Source organism: Neofelis nebulosa, chromosome 10 (assembly GCF_028018385.1).
Source record: "Neofelis nebulosa isolate mNeoNeb1 chromosome 10, mNeoNeb1.pri, whole genome shotgun sequence".
Taxonomy (NCBI): domain Eukaryota; kingdom Metazoa; phylum Chordata; class Mammalia; order Carnivora; family Felidae; genus Neofelis; species Neofelis nebulosa.
The window spans coordinates 97,676,368-97,701,762 of record NC_080791.1 but is presented as its reverse complement, the minus strand read 5'-3'; the positions used below and the strand labels follow the sequence as shown (position 1 = coordinate 97,701,762).

The 25,395-nt window shown below is 48.9% G+C and overlaps 1 long non-coding RNA gene across 1 annotated transcript; it reads right to left on the bottom strand.

Moving 5' to 3' along the window:
• Positions 1–19,337: 19,337 nt before the first annotated feature.
• Positions 19,338–24,230, bottom strand: LOC131487763 (uncharacterized). The gene is made up of 2 exons (XR_009249946.1): positions 22,973–24,230; positions 19,338–19,819 (listed from the first exon to the last, which is right to left on the bottom strand). It is a non-coding gene; the product is annotated as an uncharacterized LOC131487763 (long non-coding RNA).
• Positions 24,231–25,395: the final 1,165 nt, after the last annotated feature.

The window sequence follows — 25,395 nt, the reverse complement described above, 5'->3', positions numbered from 1 at the left end:
CTGATGGCACAGGATCCACGCCCCATGTGTTTCCCATCTTCCACGCTTCTCCTGTCCTATCTGGGCTCCCTCCTTGCAGGCAGTTTACCAGACGTCCAAGTACCAACCGTGCTGGTCCTCGAGGAGCCACGGCCTCTTCCTGCCCCTCCTGAGGAAGCAGAGAACCCACTGCCTCCCAGAGTTGGGGGCTTTGGAGTGGGACAAGCCTGGGTCTGCTGCCTGGTTCTCTGCCCTGTGTTAATCACGTGATCGTGGCAAGTCGCCTCACCTCACTGGGCTTCAGTTTTTACATCTGGAAAGTGGAAATAATATTTCCTCGAACAGGTATATACAGATTAATGAACATAGTGCTTCAGATCCAGGTTCTGTGATAGCGTCAAAGGGGCTGCTGGAAAGGGGGGCAGCGGGAAGGGTCAGGGGCCCAGGACCCACCCCAACCCCCCAGGGCAGCTGCCCTGATGTTTGGTTTACGTGGCTGGGTTCACCGGTGATTCTGGGGGAAGGAAAGGGATATGCAGCTGAAAGAAAGTATAAAAATAGCTATTCTAGCTCCTGTGGAAGTGCTTGGTATGCAGTGGGCACTTAATAAATGTTAGTACTTTCCTCTTTCCTTCTTCTTGGCCCCCCTCCTCCTCTCCCCCGGGTTCTTTATTAGGTGGCTCAACGAAGAACGGAACCCAAATGAATGGAGAGAAGGCAGCAGGAAGGGTAGGGAGTATTCTGAAAACATCAAGTGAGTCACCAGGTACAGGGTCCACAGTGGGGGGGGGGGGGGGGGTCAAGCTGTCCTGTGACCCAAACACGTCATCATGTCGCATCACGGCACGGGCTCGACGGCAGCTCCGTGCCAAGGGCCCCCTGCCTGCGACGAGCACCAGAAAACGCGGCTCCCCGGAACCCCAGGTGCGGGTCCCTGCTCCACCTACGTGCCATTGGCAACGGGCTTTGTTCCTCCTCCTCTCCGGAAGGGAAGGCCCAAAGGGAACCCGAGAGCTCTGAAGATGTGTGAAGGGGCCCAGGAGGTGGGGAGGCCCGAGTGGGTTGGCCTGGCTGCTTCTTGCAAATAAGCAGGGCTTGCTGAACTGTGAGGGCTCCAAGATGGAACAAAACCTGCCATCAGCCCTGCCCAGTTTCCACAGATACTCTGAAAACACCGTCCTGCTCCAGAGAGCAGCTCCACAACTGGAGCCACAGCGCCACCTTCAGGCTCACGCCCACCGTGCATGTTCCCTACAAAAGTGTCTCTTCTGGCTACAGGCGATGTTGCTGGGGGTTCAAAGCAAACCCGCTAAACCCGTGAGGTGTGGTATTGCTGACGTGCTCCAGCAGATGAGCTTCCGGGGGGAGAAAAAGGTCGTCGATAACAAGCATGCTGCAGCCAGGGTGGGAGGGCGGTGTCCCAGGCGGGAAACTGGCAGAGCAGGAAGCCAATCGGCAGTCTCGGGGATGGGAAAACTGAGGGCCAGTAACCCCGGTCACATAGTGAGGTGCAGGCAGAGCTAGGACCTGAACCCGAGCTCCCGAAGCATCGGATGGGATTGGGCTAGCTCTTGATTTGGATGGCTGTTCACCTGTCAACGCCATAATAAGTTTACGGTGCAAGAGACAACCACCATGAACCTGCAACACACACAGTAAGGAGTGGTTCCTTCTCGCTCAGAAATGCCAGGATAGGGGGCTAAGTTTAGAGGTTACAGCTGCAGACGTGCAGCACAACTTGGGCTCCATGGGACCTAAGGAGAGGCTTCTCACAATGGATGTGATGGGACTTCATTTACGGGATCACCGACCTCCCTGCACATCCTCACACTCACCCTCTCCATCAGACAAAACATCCCCCTTCATGACCCACTCATGAACTGCTGTCTTGTGAGGACTTCTTTGACCTTTTCTCCATGCCAGTGGAGCCCATGGTACCTTGTGCCATCACCGTATCTACTTGAGACATCATTGGATGGATCCCCCTCTGTTATGATGACTTATGTGTCTACTTGTCCAGATGGGGAATCCCGGCCAGGAAAACTAGACCTTCTTCTTCCCTGTGTCTCCAAAGACTAGCCACAGCAGGCACAGAGCAGTAGGTATGTCGAAAATGAGGACCGATTGATAGATGGATGGATGGACGGATGGATGGAATGGATGGATGGAATGGAATGGATGGATGGATGGATGGATGGATGGATAGGTGGATGGATGATAGGTGGATGGATGATGGGTGGACAGATGGCAAACGAGGTAAATCTAGGGGATAGGGTACCCACTCTTCATGTCATTGAACAGGGATGGCATCTGTTCTAAGAAGACATACATCTAAGAGCATCCGTTTCCAAGCCAAAGTCAAAAAAGCATAAATGCGGATGTGCATGTGAAGGGAAGGAACAGGCTGGCATCATCATCCACCCCCTCCTTTTGCCTACCTCCTTCTCCTGGTTTCCCAGGAAACCTGTTGGAAATGAGACAGTGGTTCTCAAGATGTAGTTCCTGGGATACCGGTACCAAAATCCTCTGGGGAGTTTGTTAAAATGCAGATTCCTGGGCCCTGCCTCAGAGATTCTGACTCAGTGAGTTTGGGGTAGGGCCTGGGAATCTTAAATTTTTAACTAGCCCCACCCAAATGACCCTGATGCCTGGGTACCTTTGGCAAGAATTCACTAAAGAGGAATGGCATACGGGGGCATGCCAGGAACTGCCTTCACTGACCGGCCCATCCAGAGAGCTTGAAAAATTGACCAAAGTCCCACAGGTACTACATGACAGAAAGTGCCTGTAGAGTCCTCAAACACCTAAAGGGCCAGAGGGAAGGGAGGGTCCCTAACTCCCCCCATCCCTCAACCCCCGACCCCATCCCCAGCCTGAGGAGGCTGGCACATTCCCCAAACAGCCCTCCTTACCCCATAAGCCGCAGTGAGGAGCACCCGCCTTGTGTTCCCTGCTCCCTTGCAAAGCCCACAGGGGCAGGGCTTGCTCTGTGTTTACCAAGCCAGAGAAGCCAGCAGCTGTTTTCAGCGTCTGTTTCTACCTAAATACAGCTCTGGCTCCCAAACACGGGCTCTGCCAGCAAATGTTACCAGACCTGGAACACTAGCACCGGTTGTGTTCAGGCTGGAAAGGGCTCAAGGATTATGACAACACCGGAGGATCGTTCTGGACCGGGGAATGGCCAGCATCCTGGCAACCGCGAGACCACAAGTGGGCAGGCGGCCCTCCCAGGCCAGCTGGTGGGTCCTGGAAGACGGAGAAAGAGCCCACGGGAAGGTGAAAGAAAGCACAGAGCCTCACCCCAAACCTCTGCTTGCCCCTGTGGTCCAACAGTACCTAAGCTCCAGCCATGCTGGACCTTTTGCTGAGCGCCTACAATGCGCCAGGCCCTATAGTTGGTGCCTCACCCTTTTGGTTTAGCCTTACAACAACCCTAGGAAACAAGTGATATGGTTGTCCCCATTTCACTTAAAAGAAGACCAAGATCCAGGAAGATAAAGCGAGTTGCCCATATCCTGAGTTGGTCAGACTGGACGCAGAAAGTCAGGACTTGAATCCACATTTCTCTGCTTGCTCCATGTTCCTTCGCTGCTAGCTGTGCTGTTCTCCATGTGCACCCCAGGCTGTCTGGCCCCCCTGCTCCTGTCCGTGCTGTGCCCCCGGTCGAGAATGCCTTGCCCCTGGGTGCTATCTTGTGGTTCTTCAGACCCGGGTTGCTGGCCACTTCTTCCCTAGAGCCCTCCCGGATCCCGTCTCCTGTCAGTTAGTCGCTGGGACTGTTACTCAGCCCCGTTTTCCACCTGCCTTCCAGGTGCTGAGTTCCATGATGATCCCCCTACATCTCAATCTCCAAAACCCAGCCCCTGCCCACCACACCCCTGCTCCCAGTGTCTAGTCTTTTTCCCTGAACAGGCTCCCAGTCTTGTTCCCTGGTCCCAGTCTTTTTCCCTGAACAGGCTTTCAGGCTGTCCCTTTGGTGAATTACACAAATTCAAGGCCCACGTGTAGACTGAGTACTTAATACACAGCTGCCTGTGCCCCGCCCCCAGCCAGGGCCGCTAGTCATCAGAGAGGGTGGTATGGTCTCTGGGTCAGAAGAGGACTGATCCTAAACTGGAAGACTTAGGTGTGAGACTTGGTTCTGAAATTTCTCTGGGCTGCGGGTTCCATCTGAAGAATGGGTGCGCAGAGGGAATAGATGATCTCTATGTCCCGTGGCTCAGTCAAGCATTTCCTGTAGATGATCTCAACGTCCCATGGCTCAGTCAAGCATTTCCCGTGCATTGAATGGGGCAGCCTATGTCAGGCACTTGTGTCTTTATGAAGGATTGAATCCACTGAACCCTCAAGTGGGTGGGGGACACTGAGGCAGGCTCAGCTGAAGCAGGGGGTTAGAAGAAGACAAGTTTGGGTGGATCAGCTAAAGAAACGCCAGGGAAGGAACACGGGACTGATCTGACACAGAGGGGAAGGGTCATGCTCCCCGATGGGGAAGGAGAGGCAGAAGGGCACTGGGCCGGTGTACCTGGCATTGGTGTGGGGTGACGGAAAGAGAACCTGGCCCTGCATGTCAGGAGATGAGGGTCTGGGCCAGCATGAGTGGCAGCGGGATTGAGAAGGGAGAAATTCTAGAAACATCTGGGAAGAATCTCTGGGACTCAGTGCTGCCAGCAAGTGGCAGAGAGGAAAAGGGGAAGCAGAGATGGCCTGGAGGTTTGACCCCGGGGAGGTGAGGGACCCACGTAGAGAAGCGGGATGAGCAGAGGGGAGCCCGGCTCTGAGAGGCAAGGGACAGGGACGGGGACAGAGGAACGAAGACCTGGCTTCTGGTCGCCACCGCTGCCCCTTACTACCCTGAGCCTGTTTTGTTACCCACGAAATGGGGGCTTTCGCGCACTTGCGTGCACGGTATGTGTGCATGGTAGGCCTCACAGACCTGACTTTTTTCGTGGCGATGAGTTTACAATCGATTCTAATTCCACAAGGTAATGACAATAGCTATCATTTATCGATCACCTGCCATGTGCCGGCCACTGTCATAAGTAATTTGTTTACACTCACGATCTAATTTCTTCCTCGTGAGAATTCTACAAGACCCCCCTTCCGTCCCCACCCCCCCCCCACATTGTGTGGACGGTAACACTGAAGATCAGAGAAATTAGACAACTTTCCCAAGATCTCACAGCTGGTAAGGGGCTGTCGCTGCCAACAAGCATTTCACAAGCGCCTGACGGGTACCAAGCACTGGCTAGAACACAAAGGGGGTGGAAAACCTGGCTTGGGCTTTCAAGGCACCTCCTGGCAGCTACCGGCCCACGGTAGGTAGCTGTTCCCCACAGAGGAACAGGTCTGGGTGAGCTGTTTCTTCTGGAATTCTATTGTCTCTGCTGTGAATGTTGACAGACTGGGACAAATGACTCCTGGCTCGACTCTCCGCGCGCCGGGCGCTGGGAAGGGATGTCAAGCCCTGAGACCGTGGTTCATAATCAGTCACTGCACCCGCCCGCCTGCCTTTCATCCAACTTTGCTGGGTGCTATTATTCAGCTCTGAGCCATCGCCAGGAGCTGCAAAGCAGTTAATTACAGAAGTATAATCCCCTTCTTCACAAGAAGCTGATCTTCTAGGGTTGCGAGAAGATAAGATTTATGCCTCTTTCAATTCCTTTATTCTCCCATCAACATAGATTCATATTTCAGTTTCCCGCATCGGAAACAAAAAGGAAACTCGCTCAGCCCACTGCTGCCTGAGAGAGATAAATTAGGCTACACAAAGAACCAGTCCTATAAACTCAATCTCTTTCCCTTCCTTTCATGTTTGTGATTATAAACAGAGTCAAGGGCAGTTGAAATATATCCCTCTGCCTGCCTGCCTGCCTTGTCCCGCTCAAAGAGAGAGACGATACGGTGATAACAATCCGTGTGGAACCGGGGAAAGACGAAAACAGGCCCCCCACAATCCGACGTTGCCCCGGCGAGCGCAGCCGATAGAAAGACCTTTGTCTCCTACCATTCTCTGGTCACAAAATCGTTTCAAAAGGCCACGGAGAGAAGCCCGATGCCAGGCCACTGCGAATGCTTTCATTTTTTGATGGCCACGTGTGCAATGATATTTGCTCAAAAGAAAGGGCCTTGCGACTTGGCGGGCTGTGCAGCGGGACTGTGCCAAGGCCCCTGGCCAGTTTCAGAAGCGCGTGGACATAGGTCACCAGCAGATCAGACCGCCGAACGAGGCTAGTCTTAGCGGCCCTGAGGAGCAGATTCCAAGCTCTTGGGAGGAGAAAAGCCGCACTTCCTGGGGAAAGCGGTCCCCCGTGAAACGACATTATCCTTCTCCAGAGGGATTGGGGTGGGTTACGCTGATTATTTTCCCTGCCGTTCAGCTGCTTTTGTTGCTTTTTGTGGGCGTCCCTGGAGCTATTAACTGTCGAGCGTTCCACTGGCGGATGAGAAACAAGGGGGCCCCAGGAAATGAACTGATTTGCCTGAGGAAACAGAGCAGGTCCTCGGCAGAACAGGGAGTGACAGAAGCTCTGGCGAGAGCCGCTGGGACACTCTGAGGGGGGCGCCTGGGCGGCTCCGTCCGTTCAGCGCCTGACTCGAGATCGGCTCAGGTCGTGGTCTCACGGTTCGAGAGTTCAAGTCCCGAAACGGGTCCTGCCCCGACAGCTTGGGATTCTCTCTCTCCCTTTCTGCCCCCTTCCGCGCGCGCTCTCTCTCTCTCGCCCTCTCTCTCTCTCTCTCTCCGTCTCTCTCTCTCAAAATAAATAAACTTAAAAAAATAAAGTTTCAAAAAAAATACAGTTGGCGGGCACTCACCTCAAATGCCAGGCACTATGCGAAGGGGCCCCTTGCGTCCTAACAACTAAGAAGCAAACACCGTCACACTTGACAGACGAGGAAACTGAGGCTTGGCTTCGCGGTGAGAGGCCAGTGCAATCTCCTCTCAGACATCCTGACTCTCCGTGGAGGCGGGGTTTTTTGCGACTTCTGATGGGGCAAGGGAAAATCTAATTTTTGAAAGATAATGAAGAAAGGGAGGAAGGGAAGAGAGGAAACTGAATACAAGAGCCAAGTGGGCCCCTGTAATAAAATGTCATCCCACAAGATGTAAGACAACAGCCTTTAATAGACTCTGAGATTCAATTATCCCTTTATATTTCCAGCAGACCTGTCACCGTCTAAATCATCCCTTCACTGTAAACACACCCTAATTCACAAATAGGATATAAAACAAATCACATTTGAAAGCCACGGAGCTTCTGCGCCATCGCTCTGCAATGACACACACACCTCAGCCCTCGCTCCCCGGGGGAGAAGGGCAACAGGCCCGGGGCCGGCCTCGCAGATGGCCAGGGAGTGCCAATCCAGCTTGTCCATTCTGGGGCTTTTAAAGGAGGTTCTTCTCTCCCCTGTTGATCGGCCTCTCTCACAAGCCCTCAGAGGAAGGATAGCAACTCCTGACTCTGTCGGGAGCACTCTAATTGTTGTTGTTGTTGTTGTTGTTGTTTTTCCAGAAGCCTTGCCTAGCGTGTGATACTGCAGGGGAACCAACGCATGAGGTTTTCCTAACAGCTTCCAGGGGAGGGACGTGCCCGCCCGGCCCTACTCTTCTAGAAAGTTGGGCTTTCCTGAGGAGCAGGCGCCAGCCTTGCCCAGAGAGAGACCCCAGCCCTGCACAGGGTCCCTCCCCTCCCCCCCATAGACTAGTTCCTCCGCCTCATTCCTCATTCTAGTCCCGTCTCCAGTACTCTTATTTATTAGCTTCCCTCCCTTTTTGTAAGTTATAAAAGTAACACACACTTATTGTAACATGTTGCCCAACAGAGTTGCAGAAAGGGAAGTTTTCTTCACTCTTCTCCAACTCAGTTCCATGTTCCCGACTGAGCCAGAGTTGTCGACGGTCGAGCGTGTGTCCTTACGCATATTTTTTTTTGGTTCGTGTAGATATTAAAGACTCCCCTGAACCCAATTTTTGCCTTTTTCACAAATATGGCATCAAACCATACGTGTTTCTGTACAGCTTGCTATTTAGAATTAACAAAGTAGCATGGACAACTCTTCATGACGACAGAGAGATGTCGGGCTCATTCTTTTTAATAATGTTGCGTACATGACATTATGCAGGATGAGTGTACCGTAACTTTCCCAACCGTCCAACAACCTTGACTCTCCCGGATATTAGGATATTATATCGTGCCTGACCGCTCGTACCTATGAATGCCATGGTCTCCCTCCATTTATAAACTGTCCAAATTTGGCAAGGCCCTTTCCAGGCTGGCCCAGCCTCAGAAACAGAACTCCTTAGCCATACAATGTTTCTAAGAGCAGTGCCTGCGGACATCCAGTTCTGGGCATTCGGGCAGGTCTTGGATGTGTAAATGCAGGTTTCACGGCCATGAAATCTGGACTTCCTTTTGGCAACGAAGAAAACAGAAAGCATAACTAAAGCCTTAAGACGTCGTAAATAGGCATGCAAAGCAAAAATACTACACATAATTGTAGGCATAAACCCGACACCTGCCAGAAAGATTTAATCCTCAGGAACACAAAAAGACGTTGTTTACCAAAGAAGGATTTTTATAATGCCACTGCTGCATTTTATTAGGGAGGAGAGAGGCCTGAAGTGGAGACAGGCTACAGCAGATTTCTGTGCTCATTTAAACTGAATGCTAAAACACTCTGGGTCTGAAACGTTTCGAGACTGGAAGTAAATTCTTCGAGGCAATCTGCTTTCCTAGAGCTCTTTTATGGAAGTCACATCTGAACGGTTTTAGAAATCAAAATGAAATCTCACAAAGTGTATCTTTTAGAACTAGTTATTCCATTTCCGGGACTCTATTCTAAAGAAATACTCAGCAGTGCCTGTAAAGATACAGGTAAAAGGATATTTATCCCGGCATCACGTGAAATTTTGGAAAAAGGAGAACAAGCGAAGAGATCTACAACAGGGAAATGTAGGTACTAGGGCACAACTATTAAAAAAGACACAGGGGCGCCTGGGTGGCCCAGTCGGTTAAGCGGCCGACTTCGGCTCAGGTCATGATCTCGCGGTCTGTGAGTTCGAGCCCCGCGTCGGGCTCTGTGCTGACAACTCAGAGCCTGGAGCCTGTTTCAGATTCTGTGTCTCCCTCTCTCTCTGACCCTCCCCCGTTCATGCTCTGTCTCTCCCTGTCTCAAAAATATATAAACGTTAAAAAAAAAAAAAAAACTTAAAAAAAAAAAAAAGACACAGAGTGTTGGATATTAAGAATACTAACTTTATATTAGGAATATTTACTTACGATGCTAAGTAAAAAGAGATTTAAAATTGTATATTAAAATTATGTAAAAATGTACCCAGAAAACACTGGAAATAAATACACCAACATATTAACAGCATTCTCTCCAGGTGGTGGAGCCATGTGGCTTTCTTCTTCTTCTCTTTTATTTTTCTGTAGTTTATACATTTGCTAAAATCAGCCGGCGTTACTTTTCTAGTGGAATAAATTAAATAGTCTTAAACCACACAGAAGACAGAGCTGACTCGCCTGGCTATTTTTAGGATCATGCGATGGCATGTATGAGAAGGGACGGGAGTGCGTAAGGCTAAGGGTCGTCTGGGTTGGGAAGGGAGAGTAATGGAGAAAACCCCCTCACTGCCTGTTGTCTTTCGCAGTGTGGGCCACGGGGTGCAATGCCTTTAGCAGAACAACTGACACACAAAGAAAACTCAGTAACGTCCAAAAGATGACACTGTCAGTTCGCTCAGCATGCAGTATGCACCTACTGTGTGCCTGGCAGTAGGGGAAGTGACCAACCTCACATTCCAGCTTATTAAAAAATAAGACGATGCTTTGTGCCCCTCATTACACGTGACTTGGAGCACATCGACTACCTGGATTTCCCCCCTATTCTCAGAAAGGCAAACAAAAAGAAGAATGAATAAGTTGACATTTACAACGGATGTCAAGAAAGGACATACGGGAAGTAGCCCAGGACCCCCAACGGATTCTGCTAAGAGCATGTGTTCCTCCTGAGAGGCAGCTCTGGGAAAAGACGCAGCCAGGCAGGTATCGAGCTGAAGTTTGCAATTCCTGCCGTCTGTCCTGAAAGTTCTTGACTGATGGCTGCTCGCAGCAGGACTGTTAAACAGTTATTAATCCATTCATTCAACAGATATTTATTGGATACCGACTATGTGTCAGTGCTATTCTAGAAGCTAGGGGTAACACAGTGAATCAAAGTCCTCCCCCCGAGGGCACGTACATTCTAGTGCAACAAATAAAAACATAAACTACAATCAATCACTGCTGTGGAAAAAATAAGAACAGACTCAGGGAAGAAGGTGACAAAGGCTCTTTTCTAGGCTGAGGATTCCAAGAAGTCCTCCCTAAAGAAGTGATATTTGAGCGAAACCCTGAATAAACGGATCGAGTGCCATGAATATCTACAGTAGCGTTCTATGTTGAAAGAACAAGTGCAAAGGCCCTGAGGCAGGAGTGCAGCAAGAACACCAATCCAGCGGGAGCACTGTGAACAAGGAAGAGAGTGGGTAGAAACTGAAGTCAGGGATGTAACCGGGAGCCAGATCGCCCAGGGCCTTTTAGGATATGGTGAGGACTTCAGAGTTTATTCTAGGAATAAGAGATCACTGGATGTCTTGAAACGGGGAGTAACATGATGTGATTTAGGTCTAAAAAGAGTATTCTGGCTACCACGTGGGGGGTAAGAACATAAACAAGAATTTGGGCTAGGACGTTACTGCAGGAATCCATTGAGAGGGGATGGCGAAGATGAGAAGTAATAAGATTCAAGACATATTTTGCAAAAGGGGTTTGGAAGATTTGGAGATAGACTGAATGTGAAGTGAGGGAGAGAGAGAGAGAGAAAGAAATGGAGAAAGGAAGGAAGGGAGAAAATAGAGAGAGAGAGAAAGAAAGAGAGGGAGGGAGGGAGGGAGAAAGGAGAGAGAGAGAGGAAGGAAGGAAGGAAGGAAGGAAGGAAGGAAGGAAGGAAGGAAGGAAGGGAGGGGAGGGAGGGAGAGAGGGAAAAAAGGAAAGGAAAGGAAAGAAGGAAAAGAAAGAAGGAAAAGAAAGAAAGAAAGAAAGAAAGAAAGAAAGAAAGAAAGAAAGAAAGAAAGAAAGAAAGAAAGAAAGAAAGAAAGAAAGAAAGATGAGTGAGTCAAGGAAAAATCCGAGGTCTTGGGCATGGGAAACTGGGTAAATTGTGATGCTACTTAATGATATGGGGGACACTTGGGGAGCAGTGGGTATTTTGTTCTGTTTTGTTTTAGGGGGACGTTACAGATGCCGTTGACCCAGCCTTCCCACTCCGGTCTTACCACATCAGGGCACACGGGCTGACCTCCAGTGGTCATCGTCTGCAGCTCTCTTTGCCCGAGAGCTTCCTCCCAAGCTGCAGAAACCACTCGGTGTGCCCAGCACAGCTCATGGGAGCCGCCCTCGATCCCTGACAAAGCAAAGTTGGTGAATAAACGCCCCAGCTCCCTCCTCTGAGTGGACCGGGGGAACACTGGATAATTCTGACGTGTGCTTTTACACCACGGTTTGCCAGGCTTCACCAGTGGGATTTTTAAGCTCCAGTCTCCCATAGTACCCGCCAGCTTGATAACACCCTTTGTTGGCCTTTTCCCCATCCCAGCTCATTCTCCCTCATTCCCTACCGCTGGTTCCCAGTACCTCCCAAGAGCATTACTTACACTCGAAACCTTGCCTCAGGGTCCGGGGCCGTCCAAACTAAGATGGGATAAACGAGAACATCTTCCAATTCCTTCTACCCACTCTTCTTCACAGCCACTGCTAGTCTCCTTTTCTGGTCCTTCTCACTACCTCTAAAGCAACAGTAGCAGAGTCAAGACGATCAATGAGCCTCAGTCACACAGAGCGGGGACAAAACGGAGTAATTGTAATAAACCAGAGTGCCAGCTGGTCCCCCATCCTACTCCCCGGGCCTGCTAATAATCAGTCTTCCTTTTCTTTTTAGGCACTGAGGGCAGCTTTGCTTTGCTTTTATATTTTCTTTTTTTTTTTTTTTAATTTTTTTTTTCAACGTTTATTTATTTTTGGGACAGAGAGAGACAGAGCATGAACAGGGGAGGGACAGAGAGAGAGGGAGACACAGAATCGGAAACAGGTTCCAGGCTCTGAGCCATCAGCCCAGAGCCCGACGCGGGGCTTGAACTCACAGACTGTGAGATCGTGACCTGGCTGAAGTCGGACGCTTAACCGACTGCGCCACCCAGGCGCCCCTGCTTTTATATTTTCAAAACCAACAAGGAACAGAAAGAACAATGGTCTAGAGCCAGGGAGGTGGCAAAATGGAAGAGGCCGGAGAATGACAGACCTTTTCCATCGCCTCCTTCACCGGGCAGTTCGGCAAACGCCCTATGACATGAAGGCCACGGACTATTAGCAGCAGCACCAAATGCTATTTATTAAGCATTGACTCCAGAAGGAACCGAACTCTCTCATCAAAAGCCAGGGAACAGGAGACTTGACTTGCCATATGCCGTATCTCTTAGGGAAGCACTCTTGTTTCTACGGTAGCATTTTTAGATGTCGCAAATGATTCAGAATCCTCACTTTCCAATTTCCTTCTGTTGACGTGGATTGACTGTGGGAGGAGGCGGTTAAAAAAAGCAAAAGCTGTGCAAAGATCTTTTGGTTTGAGGCAAAACAAAAAAAACAAAAACAAAAAAAAAACCCAAAACCAAAAAAAACAAAAAAAACAAAACAAAACAAAAAAAACCCAAAAAACAAAACCCTGACACTTGCTACGAATGAACTGCTGTTAGCATCCATCAGGCATGACATAAACATGACCATCCTTTCTACAGATGAGAAGACAGCAGGCGCAAAGTCCCATCATCGGTGAGGATGCCGGAATCTGCACTCCCTGGAACATCAAAGGGTACTGGAGACCAAGCATACGCTTTAGAATCAGTCGGATCCGGGATCGAACTCCAGGCTAGCTACTTACTAGCTGGAGACACTGGCATCCTGTGTAGCCCCTTTGAGCCTTGGTTTTCTCATGAGCTCAGTGGAGCTAATACACCCACTTCCCAGGGTGGCTGAGGTGACATAATGGCCGGCAACACGCAGAGCAAGCCGGCCACCAGCCTCAGTTCCCTTCTCTGGTTAACTACGTGTAGCTGAAGGTCTCAGTAAAGACCCGGGGAGAAGGCTCAGCGACTCTCAAGGCAGAGGCGCTGCCGCTCAGCACGAACGGACGACCTCCGTGAGCAAAGGTTCGTCCCCAGGCCTTCGCGCCTCTCCCAAAGGCCCCCCGTGCGACAGCAGGAGCTCTTCTCAAACTTGTATCTTACACTCTGTACCCTCGGCACTGATCGCGGTGCCCGGCACATTGTGGGGAGGGCAAGTTGGGTGCTATGGAAATGGCACACGCTTCTGAATTAGACAGGCCTGGGCTCAAGTCCCAGTTCTGCCCTTGCCTTTGAGCAAGTCATTTCCTTAAGCCTCTGTCTCCTTTCCTGTAAGCTCGGTAATAACATCTATTAAAATGTTGTGAGTATGAACCGAGGGAACGGATGCTCAGCCTAGTACAGCGCCTGGCGAACGGGAGACACTTGAAAAATGTGAGCCTTTATTAATGCACATTTGCAGAATGAACTCGGGGGTGAAAAGGACTCCATTTAATCAACACCACACGCACATCCCCATACACAACAGAAATACGCCGTATCACATCTTCCTTCGTGTACATCAGGATGTAGCCACACAGCTTTCTTATAGGGGCAACGATTTCTTCAGCTCCGATTTCGTGCCGCATAGTCGTGGCAAGCTCTGATCTGTTCTTGGGACACACACCGAACAAAACACACTGCCTGGCCCCACCCCCGTGCCAACATACACATAGAAGGAAAACCTGGTTACGAACAACGCCAAGGGAATCTCACAGCATCTTCCCCCCCGCCCGCCCCCCGCCAAAATATATGAACTACAACTGGAATTCTCCAGAGTGAGGAGCCTGAGAGACACCACCTCTAAGCAAGTGATCAAGATTAACCTCACCAGAAATAAAACGCATCCGCATTACACACAGCACCTGACATGGTACCCTGAGGAGGACATATCACTTCAGTGCTTTTCTTGCAGAAACTTCAAAACCTTAGGCTAATCATGAGGAAACATCAGACAAATCCAAATCAAAGGACAGTCTGCAAAACAACTGGCGGGAACTCTTCAGAAGTGTCAAGGTCGTGCAAGACGAGGAAATAACGAGGAGCGGTCACAGACTAGAGGAGGCTAAGGAGACACGAAATCTACAGGCGGCGCGGGACCCTGGATGCATCTCATTAAGCTTGCGTTTCAGCCCCCCCCAAAAAAAAGTCAAAGGGGAAAAGGAGTCACAAAAGGTCTGACCCCTTGAGGGGTGCATGAAGAGAGAAGGCCAGTCCCAAGAATTCTACCGACCACCTGGGGGTGAGAAAGATTTATGGAAGGATTAAAGTCTGGGCCCCGTTTCTGCCCATCTTTTTTAAACCTGAGCACCCAGGGTGCAGCCACTTTCTCTCCTGCCCCCTCCATCCCCTCAAATTCAACCTACAGTAAGGGAATAGGGTCTGAGCCACCTCGGCGCAGTTTCATAGCAGCGGAATTTGCTCCTGACGGTTTCGCTGGTTAGCAATATAAACATTCGGCGGCATAACATGGCAAAGTGCTTTTTCAGACAAAATATGGCATGTAAGCGGAGCTGTCATACTGGGATGTAGGCCTCAGGTGCAAGGTTTCAAGGTACAAAAGGGGCCCCTCGCTCCTCAGGGAGGAGGGGAACCCACGTGCCCAACTTCAGGTAAGTGGGAGTTTCCAAGTTATACTGGAGTCCGAGGAAGGCTTCCACCTTATAGTGGTAGAATGCCGGGGCTCAGGCTCAGCCGGTGGAGTGAGGTTCACGGAACCGCCACAGGAGGCCACGCTGTCTCCTCCAAACTGCTCGCATTTACCGCACCCTTACTGTCCTGAGCAAGACTGAGACCGGCTTATGAGGATTACGCAGCAGCAGACACGGGGGCTCCACCGAGAGTTCCGAATCACACGCTGCTGACGCTGAAGCCTGAGCACCTCTACCCGGAAAAGTGTTCTGTGAGAGTCAGGTACAGAGCAAACATTGAGAGCCACTATTCTTTCAGGCCGGACTGTGTGTGTGAGTGTGCACTTGTGCAAGTGTTGGGATTTCTAGAATGTGTCTGTAGATTTGCGCGATACCGTTTCCGGTCCCCTTGCTTCCCGCCCCACCCATTTTCTCCGGCCTCTCTCCATCCTGTGTCCCTGCCCGTGTCTCATGTCTTAGGGTCTCTTCTATGTGCTGTTTAGTCCCCTGACCCTTCCCAGTCTTCCTGCCTCCGTGCACCTGAGATGAGAGGGTAATGGACAGAATCCATTCATTCACGCATTCATTCATTCAGGCATTGGAGACGAACGCGGCTCTGGGGATACAATTACACACAACAAAGACAAGAGCTTTGCTGTCACGGAATTCACACATTAGTAGAGGGAGACAATCAGCAAACGAAGATACAAGAAAACAGCAATAATGAGGAGTGTTGTGATGAAAGCAAATCAGGATGGTGTGAACGGGAGTGATGGGAGGTTACCGTTGTCCGGGCGGTGAAGGCAGGACCTTCCTGAGGAGGTAACTTTTAAGCTTGGATCTAGACAAGGGCGATCCGGCCCTGCAAACACCTGAGGGTTCCAGGCGAAGGGAATGACTAGTGCAAAGGCCCGAAGGCCGGCCCAAACTTGGCAGAAGTTTGAGATATTTATTAATGAGCTGACTGAAGCCCTCATCCCATACTTTATATATATATATGTGTGTGTGTGTATGTGTGTGTGTATATATGTGTATATATGTGTGTGTGTATATATATATATATATATATATACACACACACATATATCTATCTATCTATCTATCTGTCACCGGACAAAGGACTGTGAGATCCCACACATGGCCTTCCTTTTCAATTCCTTGCTAAGCAGGAATAAAGAGGAAGATAACTGAACAAAATATTCAGTCTTTTGTAAAACACTCTTACGTTCAGAAGGTTGGGTGTAGGGCCACATCCTTCCTGGGTGGGCACACGTTGCCAATCAGCCACTGTGTCGCCCCGAACAACTGTTCGGGGGCCAACTAATTGAAAATTTAATCCCATGATTTTCATCTTAATCTCTTTCTCCCATTAGCTCTGATCAATGCCCACAAATACAATTTAGCAGAACATCCATTTAGATAAATGACTCAGGGGGGTACCTAAGTAGCCTGTTGGTTACGAACCAACGGATCACTAAAATTCTACGCTAATTACTAAAAACCACGCCCTAATTTTAAAAGCATTTTATTAGCATAAAAGCTAAATTCCTGGGGCGCCTGGGTGGCGCAGTCGGTTAAGCGTCCGACTTCAGCCAGGTCACGATCTCGCGGTCCGTGAGTTCGGGCCCCGCGTCAGGCTCTGGGCTGATGGCTCGGAGCCTGGAGCCTGTTTCCGATTCTGTGTCTCCCTCTCTCTCTGCCCCTCCCCCGTTCATGCTCTGTCTCTCTGTCCCAAAAATAAATAAAAAATGTTGAAAAAAATTAAAAAAAAAAAAAAAAAAAAAGCTACATTCCTGTTGTCAGATGAAACGTCCTCCCTATGCTGCGCACAACAACTGGGCAAACCTGCCTCTCTTGACCTTCAGGAGTCAAGCTGCAGGTAAGCAGCACGCTCGAGAAATGTCTTCTCGCCTTTACCTCACACTGTAACACAAGCAACAGTGAAAGCTGTACCGGTAAGGAGATTCCACGAACTGCTCAGCTCCCTGGGGGATTCCACTGCACCTGCCAAAAACAAAACCCAAAACCGATCAGGCCAGAAACCGCCTAAGCAACTAAGCAAAACTGAATGCGGAGAGGTGAGGACTGGGTTGAAGAGTGGCGAACTGCACAGCCTGTTCCAATGCCAAGGCGGCTGCTGAAGAAGATCCTGACTGTGCTCACTCGGTCTGCAAGTCAGGGAATACTTATTTGGTGACCATCTTTCTTCCAGTCCCTGGCAAAAATTCTACTGTTTTCCATCTCACAGCACATCCTAGGACGCCAAGATCCTTCAGTTTCTTCAAGTAAAAGAGATCTTCATTTTATTTTATTTTATTTTTATTTTTTTCAATGTTTATTTATTTTTGAGAAACAGAGAGAGACAGAGTGTGAGCGGACAAGGGGCAGAAAGAGAGGGAGGCACAGAATCCGAAGCAGGCTCCAGGCTCTGAGCTGTCCGCACAGAGTCCGACCCTGGGCTGGAACTCAGGAACCGTGAGATCATGACCTGAGCAGAAGTCGGACGCTTAACCGACTGAGCCACCCAGGCGCCCCAAAGAGATCTTCATTTTAAAAGTCAGGGGCGCCTGGGTGGCTCAGTCGGTTGAGCGTCCGATTTTGGCTCAGGTCATGATCTCCCCGTTGGTGAGTTCGAGCTCCGCATCGGGCTCTGCGCTGACAGCTCCGAGCCTGGAGCCTGCTTCAAATTCTATGTCTCCCTCTCTCTCAGCTCCTCCCCCGCTCATGCTCTGGCTCTCTGTCTCAAAAATAAATAAATGTTAAAAAAAATTTTTTTAAAAGAATAAAAGTCAATAGCTCTGGTCTCCTGTAACCTTTTCGGTCCCTTAACAGTGCTTTCCGCAGGTGGGTTTTCACTGCCATTTCAATAAAGGGTGAGAAGTGTGAAGAATGGTGCCTGCCACCGATGAAGACCAATTAAGTATCCTTCCCATGCTGGACATGACCTCGGAAACAGGAGGACAGGTTACCACACAGCAAGCAGGTGTAGCTGGTGGCTGGGCCCATTTAATAAATAAGCCTTAAAGGAGAAGAAAACGGTTTCCAGGCCGTTGAGCCCCCCCCCCCACACACACACACATTTTACCGCGATGAAGTCCTAGCTGCTAAGCATCGTCTCTGCCCTTGTATTGCATCTGCCACTTCCAATAATAAAGGGTTCGGGGATAGGTTTGCCACATACACTTTCTTGACCTGCCTCCCAGCCACCTCCCCGGCTCCGTCCCTCCTCGCCCCCCAGACAACCCTCCCGCACCCACAAGGCCGTCCATGCGGTCCCCCTCTCACCAACAAGCCGCTGGCGGAAGACCCTCGAAGCTGCTCGGTCAGACTGCGCCGCAGCTGAAGCAAAAATCTGGAAGGGGAAAGGAGCAGAGACTCCTCGCATTCTTAGCTTCCACAGGGCTCCAGGGCAACCGGGGAGGAAGTGACGTGTCTCGGCAGCGGAAGCGGAAGCGGGACGCAGGTGTATGGCGCCGCCATGTTGTGTGTGGCGGATGGGTCTCACACCTCTCGGGCTCCGCCCTCCCGCGGCCCCGCAGAGCGGGTGAACCCTCTCTCTGGTTGTCTTTCTCTTGTTCTGACGCGTATTTACCGACCTCACTGGTGCCAGGCACTGTGGATGCGCCAGGAGCCAGTGAACAGGACCGACCTGGCGCTTTCCCTCCTGAGTGTTCAAAGCTAGTGATGGACACCGAAGCGGAGGCCTCTGGAGTACGAAGCACTTAGTACCTGGGCGCAGCTGGTCTTCGGCATTTTCGGAGGCTTGTTCGACGTTGGTTACTTGGGTTTAGGGCCTGGGCATGGTGCCCAGAGGAGGGAGGGATAGAGAGACACTTGGAAGGTGGTGGGTCGGGTGTGTGGAATATACGGAGTTGGGTGATTCCCGGGCTTCTGGGCCGACAGCTAGGTGAATGGTAGGGAACCACATAATGGAAGGGAACACGGGAGAAGCAGATTTGGGGAAATAGTGTGGTTTTAGACCTGTTGAGCCTGTGGGACCGTCTCATGGAGAAGCTCAGCAGATCGTGGGAGGTGCCTGTTTGGATCTCCTAATGAAAGCCTGAGCTGAAAGTCTGTGTCCTAGGTTCGTGCATGGCGGGGGGCGGGGTGAGGTGAGAATGGAGCATGGAGGGGGTTGCCTGGTGGAGAGAATACCATTTGGGAAAGACTCAGAACAGCCCCCCAAAGCTCCTCTACTTGGAGAGGCAGAAGAGGAGCAGGTAGCCTTAGGAGAAAACCCAGGAGACTGTGGCCTTGCGGAAGGCAAGGGAAGAGCACTTGTGGGGAGGGTTGTAAACTGGGTCAGTTTTCTTGAGAAATTAGTGAGGCAAAGACTAAGGAATGCCATCCCTAAACTGGTATCGCTGTTAACGAAACCAGGTTTCTTAAATGGTAGGAGTGAGTTGAGCAGGTGAGGGTGATAATGAGGAAATGGAGACAAATAAGCATAGACAAGTCTTCCAAGATGGAGACAAATAAGCATAGACAAGTCTTCCAAGAAGTTGCCCGCGAGGAAATGAGAAGGATGCTGGAAAGAGGATGCTAATTTTATTTTAAAAGATTGGAGAAACCTGTTTGTTCAAACATTGATGAAGAGGAGCCAGGGATTTTTAACGTTGGTCAGCCCATGACCAAATGGACACACACCCAAGAATAGTTTATGAGGGCAAAGACGACAGGATGGGAGGAGAGGGGTGTGCAGAACACAGGTGGAGGGACCGATCTCGGGTAGTAACCCTGGGAAAGAAGGTGGGGGGTGGAGGTGGGGAGGGGGTGGGCACAGGTAGAGCCACTGGATCTGTGCTGTTGAGCAGGTTGTTCATTTCACAAATCCACGGGGCAGTATTGGCTGTAGTGTCATCCTAACCAGGACTGTTTTGGGGCAGTTGATAGTGAAGAGCTCCGAGGAAAGGGTGATTCTTTTTAATTCACCAAGTGGCCACAACAACCATTGGTAGTGGAAATTTGGTTCTGGGAGTTGAGGTACTTCCTTCCACCGGGTGTATTCTGCCTGGGAAGAGGAGGTGAACTCATTGAAGGAAGGGGATCAAGTCTCCGCAAGGTTTGTGAGCAGTGGAGACCTGCATGGTTGTTGGAGTTGGGGGGAAGGCAGAGAAGAACAAGCAGATTTTAGACATTTAGATCCCAAATATGTCTGTAGCACCAGTGTTCTTTTCTAGCTGTCTTGCACTTCTAGCAAACAGAGGTAGCTTTTGGCCCCTGGTATAACGTCTCAGCAGGCAGATTTGGGATAGTCTAAACCTTGCTGATCCTCCTGTCTCCTACTGCAAACTTGTTTTCCATTTCTTTTGACGGACCCTGGGATGCTGCCCTTGTTCCATAGGGAAGTGTGTTGTTGTTTTGTTTTGTTTTTGTTTGTTTTATTATGTTTTGGGTTTTTGTTTTTGATTTTTTGGTGTGTGTGTGTGTGTGTGTGTGTGTGTGGGAAAGTGGAACCAGAGGCCAGCTTTTATTTTTTTTATTTTTTTTTCAATATATGAAGTTTATTGTCAAATTGGTTTCCATACAACACCCAGTGCTCATCCCAACAGGTGCCCTCCTCAATGTCCATCACCCACCCTCCCCTCCCTCCCACCCCCCATCAACCCTCAGTTTGTTCTCAGTTTTTAAGAGTCTCTTATGCTTTGGCTCTCTCTCCCACTCTAACCTCTTTTTTTTTCTTTTTTTTTCCTTCCCCTCCCCCATGGGTTTCTGTTAAGTTTCTCAGGATCCACATAAGAGTGAAACCATATAGTATCTGTCTTTCCCTGTATGGCTTATTTCACTTAGCATCACACTCTCCAGTTCCATCCACGTTGCTACAAAGGGCCAGATTTCATTCTTTCTCATTGCCAAGTAGTATTCCATTGTATGTATATACCACATCTTCTTTATCCATTCATCAGTTGATGGACATTTAGGCTCTTTCCACAATTTGGCTATTGTTGAGAGTGCTGCTATAAACATTGGGGTACAAGTGCCCCTATGCATCAGTACTCCTGTATCCCTTGGGTAAATTCCTAGCAGTGCTATTGCTGGGTCATAGGGTAGGTCTATTTTTAATTTTCTGAGGAACCTCCACACTGCTTTCCAGAGCGGCTGCACCAGTTTGCATTCCCACCAGCAGTGCAAGAGGGTTCCCATTTCTCTACATCCTCTCCAGCATCTATAGTCTCCTGATTTGTTCATTTTCAGAGGCCAGCTTTTAAAAATGCATCAGGGCTTCCAAGAAGATGGAGTAAATATACTTTCCCCTCATTCTCCCTCAAAGTACAACTAAAAACCCTGAACATCCTATATAAAACAAGCATAAGACTGTGACATTATAGACTACGTTCCAGTGCTGTGCTAAACAAGACAGTGTGGTGTTTTCATAAATATATGCAAATATATGAATGGAAAGAATACTGTACCTAGAAATAGACTCACATAGACTTAGTAGATTGGTGGATATTACAAAGCATTTCAAAGGGAGAGGGTATAATGTTTAACAGAAGACGTTGGGACAATTAGACAGCCATATGCAAAAAGAAGGAGAAAGAGAGAAAAGAACATTGGCCCTTATCTCAACCATAAAACAATTCAAAATTAATTACAGATCAAAATATAAGGGCTAAGGCGCCTGGGTGGCTCAGTCAGTGAGGTGTCCCGACTTCGGCTCAGGTCATGATCTCGCGGTTCGTGGGTTCGAGCCCCGGACCATGCTCTGTGCCGACAGCTCAGAGCCTGGAGCCTGTTTCGGATTCTGTGTCTCCCTCTCTCTCTGCCCCTCCCCCGCTCACGCTCTCTCTCAAAAATGAATAAACTTAAAAAAATTTTTAAATATAAGGGCTGGGGCGCCTGGGTGGCGCAGTCGGTTAAGCGTCCGACTTCAGCCAGGTCACGATCTCGCGGTCCGTGAGTTCGAGCCCCGCATCAGGCTCTGGGCCGATGGCTCGGAGCCTGGAGCCTGTTTCCGATTCTGTGTCTCCCTCTCTCTCTGCCCCTCCCCCGTTCATGCTCTGTCTCTCTCTGTCCCAAAAATAAATAAAAAACGTTGGGAAAAAAAATAATAAATAAATATAAGGGCTAAAACTATAAAACTTACAGAAGAAAACACAGGAGACATTTTTAGCGTGTATGAGTTTGGTATATTTCCTGAGTGCAACACAAAAACTATGAAACACTGGGAAAAATCAATAAAGTGGAATTCATTCGTGTCTTTCGCTCTTCAGAAAGCACCACACAGAAAATGAAAAGGCAAGCCACAGACTGGGAGCCAATGGTGGCAGAACATGTGTCTGACAAAAGACTTCTACCTAAAATATATTTTTAAAAGTTTACAACTCGGGGCGCCTGGGCGGCTCAGTCGGTTGAGCATCCAACTCTTGACTTCGGCTCAGGTCACGAGCTCATGGCTTGTGGGATGGAGTCCCCGTCAGACTCCACGCTGACAGCTCAGAACCTGCTTGAGATTGTCTCTCCCTCTCTGCCCATCTCTCGCTCGCGCGCACACATGCACTCTCTCTCTCTCTCTCTCTCTCTCTCAAAATAAATAAACTAAAACAAAAAACAACCACAACAAAAACAACAACAAAACCCCTTACAACTCAACAAGACAAGTAACTGAATTAAAAATGGGCAAACTTCACCAAAGAAGACACATGGACGACAGACGAGTGCGTGAACAGACGCATCATATCTTTATTCATTAGGGAAATGCAAATTAAGACCCACAATGAGCTAGGACCACACACATCCTGGACTGACTAAAATTAAAGAGGCCGATCATACCAAGTTCTGGAAAGCACGTGGAATAATTAGAACTCTCATTTCTGGTGGGAATGTTAAATGGTACATTTCCAGTGGCGCAAAATGGAAGACATTTTGGCAGTTTCTGGAAAAGCCAAACACACAGCTACCACATAACCTAGCCATTCCATTCCTAGAGGTTTACCCAAGAAAAATAAAAGACTTGCACACAAATGTTCGCAGCCCGTTTAAGAGCCCCAAGCAAATGACAGTAAATTGGGGGAAGGGATCTACCAATTATAGACTATCCATATAATGGGCTACTATTCGGTAATAAAAAAGAATCCAGTATGGATACAACCGCAACAAAAGTGGGTCTCAAAATAATTATTCTGAGAGAAAGAATCCAAATGAGGGGGAAAAAAGTACGTACCGGTTGATTCCAGTGATATAACAAGTCTAGAAGACTCCAGCTGATCAGTGATGGAAACCAGATCATCGATCACCTGGGAGTGGAAAATGGGGAAGAGGCAGGATGGAGAGATTCCACAGGGGCACGAGGAAACTTTCAGGATGGCAGAAACGTTCATGATCTTGATGGTGGTGATGATGGTTTCATGAGGGAACGCGCACATGAAAACTTACCAAGTTGGACATTTTTGTACGTTCAGGTTATTATAGATCACTTAAATAAAGCTCTAAAAAGAACCCACTGCTGAACTTCAGCAAATCTTAACCTGTGCCATATGGATTCGTTTCTGATTCTTCCCCCCTCACCTGTATGCCTCCCAAACCTATTTCCCTCCACTCCCCAAACTAAGCACTAGCAACTTGAATTTGAGATGCAGCATTCTCCTGCATGGTTTTCTGTTTTACTACCTAAAGTCTTTACCTGTGAACATAATATAACATTGTTTGGCATCACTTAACATTTTCCATAAATGAAACACCCGTCATTCCGTAACTTGCTTTCTTTGTTCAACATAACGTTTACAAATAAATTATTGAACAGAATGTTTGGGCAAGTATTATTATTACTATTTTACAGTTGGAGACCCTGAGGTTCATGATAGATTAGGCAAGTTGCCCAGAGTGAGTGATGGAGGCAGGATTAAGCCGGGTCTGACCAAAATCAAAGTCGGATCTTCAAAAAATGACCACAGGTTCCCTAAAGGGCTGGGCGCTTTCCCTCTGGGGCTGCCTTGACTGTGCCTTGTGCTACTGCAGGAAGGGGCGCCCCCTCTGGGCTATTCTGGACTCTCCTGTTTGCCTGGCACTCAGGTTGGGTCGAGCCTCTCCTTGCCATATCTAACCATACCTGTGCCAGAATCAAAGCCCAGCCCCTTTGCCCCGTGTAGCTCCTTGGACATGGTTGTCCCTGCCCTAAGCAATCCCACCTCTTCTGGTCCTGGTAGGGGTTCCGAACCCTGGTAGGGGTTTGCTGTCACACTGCAAATCCCTTTGGCAGTCTAGTGGAGCCTGCGGGCATCTCTGAATAATACTTAGAAATGCTGGTGATACCTAAGATTACAGTTCTATTGAGATACCGTTATCAAAATATTTTAAAAATTGTGATAGAGTAATACGTATGCTTCTTGGCTAATGCCTTACAAAGAAAATTCTAGCAGCAGGTTTAATAGCTGATTTTGAATGAGCGAGAGTACAGACTTTATTTCAAAATAGCTGCAGGAACTGTGATATGAAAATACCTGATTTCTATGGATGACAATAGGGACTGGTAATATCACCGTGATTTGTTGCTGCTTTTCAAACTGAAGTGCTAAAATTTTGGTTCGAGGTCAGTGACCATAAATATGTTTTTTGGGTTTTTTTCCCCCATCTGAGTTCAAAGAACCCCCTGAACTCCCTCCACAAACATGGTAGGGGTCTGTGGAACCCAGGATAAAACTCCCTAGGCTCCCACATCACCAGAGAGCAGAACCACAGACTGGAGGAGCTTGGAAGCGGCAGGCTTTGAAGGCAGACAGAGAGCTGAGCCCGGTGCCCCGAGTTTTATGTTAACGACAATCATTTCTCCTTTTCCCCCGATCAAGAGCTACAGAGGGGCCTCATGCCCTGCTTAACATGCTAAGGAACTTCAAACACAGATGCCCGGCAAGAATACTCTTAACTCTTAGATTTAAGGTACAGCATGATATCAAAGGCCTGAGCAAAGCTTTGCAAATGTCAGCTTTCAGTGATCTCAATTTGTGGGGCATTTGCTACAGACACATTTTTCTCCAAAAAGAATCACTTGATGACTTCATGCGAAAGTAGCCCCCCAGGAAACCCCTGCTTTCACCAAAGCCCCTGGCAGGGCCCCTCCGGTTCCTGGCCTCAAAGAACGCCCTGCAGTTTGCAGGGAGCCCACGGGGTCTGCTTTAAACAGATCAGGCACTGCGTTTTGTCATTTGTGAAGCTCACCGTGTTTCCAATCCCGCTCTCCAAAGTCTCCCTGCGGCTCAATTAACTGCTGACAATTCCTTCCAGCGTGGCAGGGCCCAGGGCCCTCTTCTCTCTGCCTCATTATTTTATATATTTTGAAATGCTGACTTTTTAAGTTAAAGATCAATTTTACTGCCTTTTTTTTTTTTTTTTGGTGGCAGAGAGGGACGCATGCTTGCTCTCAGTGGGAAAATTAGAAAACAGAGCTAAGAAAAAAAAAATCCTCCAACATGGTTGTACTAATTTATACCCCAGCAGCAAGCAGCATGTGAGAATTTCAGTGCCGCATCTTTGTTGCCATTTGGTGTTTCCTGTCACTTTTATTTTAGCCATTATGTTCACATTTGCATTCCATGTGTTAATTGGTCATCTGGACATCCTTTTTTTTTTTTTTTTTTTTTGGACATCCTC